This window comes from Eschrichtius robustus, chromosome 6 (assembly GCF_028021215.1).
Source record: "Eschrichtius robustus isolate mEscRob2 chromosome 6, mEscRob2.pri, whole genome shotgun sequence".
Taxonomy (NCBI): domain Eukaryota; kingdom Metazoa; phylum Chordata; class Mammalia; order Artiodactyla; family Eschrichtiidae; genus Eschrichtius; species Eschrichtius robustus.
Genome location: NC_090829.1, coordinates 63,004,653 through 63,010,652, shown reverse-complemented (window position 1 = coordinate 63,010,652; position 6,000 = coordinate 63,004,653). Strand labels below are relative to the sequence as shown.

Genomic DNA, 6,000 nt, shown 5'->3' with positions numbered 1-6,000 from the left:
AAGCCTCTACTAAAACCCTCATGACTGCCAGCACCACCCACCCCAGCCATCCCCAGAATACCATCCTCATGTGCCCAAACCACCAAAACCATCTGAGTTAACTCAAAGGCTGCAACGGTGTACTAGGTTACATGTGAGATATTCCAAGGTCTCCACACTGCAGTGGGGGAGAGAAGGGGGTAAAGCAGAAGTCTAGACGTGTGTGGAAGGACCACCATGGAGGAGCTCTCATGCAGCGGACACTGGTGTGCTCACACAGAGGAAAGTGAGCCATGGGACTGGCCTGGGGGGCCACCAGGTCCTTCTGTTAGTAAGTCCACGTTACCTAATGGCACCTTGGGACTCTGAGCGATCGGGTGACACTGTTGGAGAAACCCAAAGAAAGGGAGACATGACACCTGCCCTTAGGACCTTGTCATATCGTGGAAGAGATGGAGTGGACACCCATGTAGTTAACAGAGCCAAGGCAAGAACAAGGCAAGGACCACTGTGGGAGACGGTTGGGGTGTTTGGAGGTAGTGGATAGAGACCGGTGAGGTTGGCTAGAGAAGCATTTCGAGAAGTGTAGGCTCTTAAGCAACAATTTGAGGAAGAAGGAACATGACATGTTGGATAGGGGAAGGCAACTTATAAAAAGCCTTTTGGGCCAGCAGTTTTGTGGAAATTGCATCAGTAACAGTATTTGTACCAGCATGTACATTATCCACAAGCACTTTCATCTCACATTGTCTCAGCTCATCCTCCCAACAGCCCTGTGAGGGGAGGATCCTTGTCATCACATCCAGGTGAGAGAGGCCTTGAAGATAGATGGAACTTCTAGAGGAGGAGACATGGGGGAAGGGCCTCCAGGCAGAGGGAACTACATGAGTAAAGGCATAGAGATGGGGAAGGACTGGTTGTGTGGATGGAGAGATTAGTGCAGGGTTTCCATATGCAGAGTGAAGTCTGAGAACTATTCATCAGTTGATGGACCATTCATCATTTTTGGCTGTTATGAATGATGCTGCTGTGAACACTTGTGGACACGTTTTGGTGTGAACGTGTGTTTTCATTTCTCTTGGGTATACACCTAGGAGTGGAACCGCTGGATCATGTGCTAATTCTATGATTAACCATTTGAGGAACTGCTAGATTGTTTCCAAAGCAGCTGCACCATTTTACATTTTCTACGGGATTTCTTGCCCTCCAACTTCTAATTGGATTTGACCAATGGGAGGCATTACGTTACAGACATCAGAGGGTAGAGCAGAGTGAGGATGAGGTATTTATTTTCTGCAGGATTGCCATAAACCAGCTGCATCTCACTAATGAAGGCCAGAGCTCTTGTCAATGATCCACCGAAGTCACTGGTGGGTCTCCACCAAACTAGGGGCTCCAGGCTCCTCTGCTGATGTCTCTGTCCCTTGGCTTTTTAAAAAATTGTGGTAAAATATACACAGTATAAAGCTTACCATTTTAATCTTTTTTTTTTTTTTTTTTGGCCACACCGTGCAGCTTGCAGGATCTTAGTTCCCCGACCAGGGATCCAACCTGGGCCCCCTGCAGTGCAAGAAAGGAGTCCTAACCACTGGACCGCCAGGGAATTTCCCACATTTTAATCATTTTTAAGTGGACAGTTGAGAGGCATTAAGTGCGTTCACATTGTTGTGTAGCCATCACCCTCATCCATCTCCAGAGCTTTTCCATCATTCTGAACTGAAACTCCACACTCGTTAATCGATGCCCCTCTCCTCTCTCAGCCTTGAGTGGGCAGGGCTCCCCCGCGTGGCTACCCTGGAGCACTGCACCATGCCTTGTGGTTCCACTAACTCCTGCCCACACACCTTTGTAAATCTCTCTTAACCAATCTTCAATTTACTCAACTTGAGTGTACCATTTATCTCCCGCCACACCTGGTACAGCAACTCTCCCAGGCAGTGCCTAAAATTATCATCACCATTGTACAAATGAGAAAACCAAGGCAGGGGGAGGCTGAATAACTTGCCCAAGGTCCTCATCTAGTAAGGGGAGAACTAGGATTTTGACTCAGCAATCTGGCTCCAGGACAGCTGAGATAAAAGCAAATGCTACAGAATGTGACAACTGACAAACACGAGGATCCCGGGCAGGTGAAGAGTCCAAGCTGACCAGAGGCTGGAGCGGGGATGGGGGTGACTGGGAGGCTGGTGAGGCCTCCAGAGAGACTGTTTAGCACCTGGGCAGAGGGGAGCAGGAAAGATGAGCCCGGTCTGCATCATGCTGAGCCAGAATAGCGTATCCCGAGGGGAGACACCGCCGCTGCCAGTGGTTGCCCCATCCCCGCCGAGCTGACCCAGGCGGTCGGCTGAGACTCGCAGGAAGAGGCCGAGAGGACCTTGACTGGGGTTGAGCTCCATGGGTCAGAGGTGAGGCTGCTCTGGGAATGAAGCTCTCCCAACCTGTCCCAGGCCGGGGCCCTGTGGCCCTGCTGAGTAGCCGGGCCTGGGTGTGACTGGTGTGACCAAGTGGATTTACTTCACTGTGAGAAGACTCCTGGGATTGCCTCCCAACATGACACTGCCTGATTGTGCTGGGATAACAGCGGAGGTCAGACGGCGCTGGAGAGGAGGGTGGCCGGACAGAGCTAAAGAGAAGGCTGGAGCGCACTGGCAGCCCAGGGCTGGAGGCAAAGGGGTGAGGGACGTGCAGGCCCGAGATGTTCTCCCTGCTCAGCGGGCTGGCTTTACTGGCTGTCTCCTTCCTGCTCCTGAAACTTGGCACCATCTACTGGGAAAGGAGCCGCCTTCCTCCTGGTCCTTTCCCCTTCCCCATCCTTGGAAACCTATGGCAACTAAGCTTTCAGCTGCACCCAGAGACACTTCTCCAGGTAGGGAATCCGTCCTGAGTTGGATGTCCTGTGCCCTCTGGAGGGGTGGGCACACGGACCCTCCCTCTCAGCCCAGGGACACTAGAAGCAAGGAACTGGGCTCAGACACGCGTGGGGGGGTGAATCCTGCACCTGCCACTCACTTGCTCTATGACCTTGAGCCTCAGTTTCCTCATCTGTCAAATGCAGGGTTGTTGGGAGATTGCAAACATTGAATGTAAAAACTTTGCACAGGGACGTCCCTGGCGGTCCAGTGGCTAAGGCTCCACGCTCCCAATGCAGGGGGCGTGGGTTCGATCCCTGGTCAGGGAACTAGATCCCACATGCCACAACTAAGAGTTCACATGCCACAACTAAGACCTGGAGCGACCAAATAAATAAATAAACAAATATTTAAAAGAAAAAAAAAAACTTTGCACAGAGGTCACCCAAGAGGATTCTGCGGCAGAGCTCCACTGCCAATGTAATGAGGTGGAGAAAACTCTTTAACAGGACTCTGCTCCAGGAGAGCCCTGTTTGTGGCTGGAAGGAATTTTCTGAAAAGCCACTTGGGATGGCAACTGGGGAGAATGGGACCCCCGAGGGCACACTCAAGTAGCACTGCTACACCAGGCCCCCTTCTAAGGTGGGTGGATCCCACCAGTGGGAGGGTTTTGTTGCCCTGAGTGGGGGGTTTGAAATCCGGGCCAGAGCTGAATTATTGCTGAGAATTGGAGGGCAGGAGACAATTCCCTTCCCCATGACAATGCTCAGCTCTCATCAATGTTGACTAAGTATTTTATAAAATTCTGGTTGAAGATTCTAGATGACCATGATCCCCAGGCTCCTCATGTAGTAGGAAAAGCACTGCACTGAGAGTCGGAAGACCCGGGTGTGGAGCCCTGGTCTTTTGCTTTCTTTTTTGGCCTCCATTTTCTTTCTGTTTTTCTTTTTCTTTTTCTTTTTTTGGCCACACTGTGAAGCTTATGGGATCTTCATTCCCTGACCAGGGATTGAACCCGCGCCCCTGGCAGTGACAGCACCAAGTCCTAACCACTGGACCACCAGGGAATTCCCTGGCCTCCATTTTCATAAACTAGAGATAATGATACCTACCTCGCACACTTATACTGAAAGTGCACTAAAGTAATCTATGTAAAGGCCACACTGGACACTGAGCCCTGAAGAAAGTATCGTTATAATTGACTATCATCTGTAAAATGGGTAGAGCATACCCACCTCCCAGGATCGTTGGGGTCCAAACCAGATGCTGTGTGTGTAAGTGCTGGGCCCTGACTATTCTACGTGCTCAGGGAGCCTGTGATGTGACCCCAGCTGGCACTAGTGCTGGCTGTGGGAACCCAGGGTTTGGCTTGTCTGACGAATGGGGTGGCAGGTACACCGAGAAGGTGCACCTGAGGTAAGTGTTGGGTGCGAGAAGGTGGAGATTCATTCCAAGAGGAAGGTGCCCGGGAATGGGGCCAGCTGAGCTTTCTCTGCAGCCCTGGGACCCTGTCTCTCCGCAGCTGGCCCAGGCTCACGGCAACGTGTTCACCGTGTGGGTGGGCCCGACGCCCGTGGTGGTGCTGAGCGGCTTCCGGGTGGTGAAGGAAGCCCTGGTCTCCAACTCGGAGCAGTTCTCAGGCCGGCCCCTCACCCCGCTCTTCCGGGACCTGTTTGGAGAAAGAGGCAAGGCTGCCCTGTCTGCGGGGAACGGGGTGGCTGGATGGAGACCGCACTCAGGAGTCCGCTGGGGTGACCCAGAACCGTTAGCAGGGAGGAATCTGCCAGGAGGGCTCGGGTCTCCTCAAACACCGCTGTGCGAGGGGAGGGGCGAGCATAGAAAGGAACCAGCTCTGTGACTGGGCGAGGCAGCCTTGCTCTCCATCCCTCAGTGTGCTCATCTGTTAGATGGGGATAGTGACTGCTCTCGCCTCCCGGGATGTGGGGGAGATTAAGTGAGCCCCACAGCCAAGAGTGCCCAGGACAGCGCCTGGCTCAGCACATGTCCTTCCCCCCGCCTCCTCCCCTCCAGGCTCCGTCCTCCCTTCCCTTCTTTATCTCCTCCTCCATTTCTTGTGGGGACTCTTAAAGGCAAAATCAGGTTGGCAGCTTGGGAAGAGGGCATAGCTGAGCCCACCTTGATGGCACCAGGCTCACGGACCACACAACCCCCAAATGCCCCTCGGTCAGAGCACCAGCCCCGAGCTGATTGGGAAGGCTGCCCAGCGGTCTGCTCTCCCTGCCTGGGTGAGAGCCAGGTGGCCCTGGCCTGGGAGGCTGGGACGGGCTGCTGACTGTCCCCCAACCCGGGCCCAGGGGTCATCTGCAGCAATGGGCACACGTGGAGGCAGCAGAGACGCTTCTGCAACGCTTCGGGAGCTAGGCCTAAGCAAGCTGGCACTGGAGCTGCAGTTGCAGGGGGAGGCGGCAGAGCTGGCAGAGGCCTTCCACCAGGAGCAGGGTAAGGAGCGGGCTGGGGCAGGCCCACCCTAATCCCTCCACAACAAACACGCACACTTCTGCAAGGAGGCTGAGCCCTCGGGGTGGGGGGGGGAATGTGTGTATAAAGGGGTGGACCCTTTGCGGATCCAGTAGGGGATTTGTGCTACATCAATAAATCAGAAGTTTCTGTAAGGTGGGCAAGTGGGCAGACACAGGCCCAGGAACGTCCAGTCCATTGAGAAGCCTGAAGCCCTTCTCTACAGGTGGGGAAATGTCCTCCCTCAACATCTCGAGCCTTTTACACCACAGACCCTTTGCACATGCTGTTCCCCCTCTGGAATGTCCTAATCCACACCCCTTCCCTCCCTGTGAGAAACCACTGCTCCTTTCAGACCTGGCTGACATCACCTGCCTAAGAAGCCCTCCCCAAATCCCAGGCACAGCTGGCCCCTGCATCCTTTGTTCCCAGCTGGGACATACCTGCCCCACGTTCTAGTGTGTTTAAGTGGGTCTGTCTCCCACACCTCTCCCTGCAAACCCAGTGCCTGTCACCAAGCCTGGCTCATAGAAGTTGCTCTGTAAGCATTTGCTGAGTGAATGACTGAAGACTGGGAATGAATGAGTGATGCAATGAGTGACCGTATACACGCTGGGTGAACACTCAGGGCAGTGCTCTTTTCGCCTCCTCACCCTGAGCCCTGCCCCTCTGCTCTCAGGTAGACCCTTCGACC

The 6,000-nt window shown here is 53.8% G+C and overlaps 1 non-coding gene across 1 annotated transcript; it reads right to left on the bottom strand.

The window, feature by feature from the left end:
- Positions 1–3,822: 3,822 nt before the first annotated feature.
- TRNAD-GUC (transfer RNA aspartic acid (anticodon GUC)) lies at positions 3,823–3,895 on the bottom strand. Its single transcript has one exon. It is a non-coding gene; the product is annotated as a tRNA-Asp (tRNA).
- Between the last annotated feature and the right edge of the window lie 2,105 nt (positions 3,896–6,000).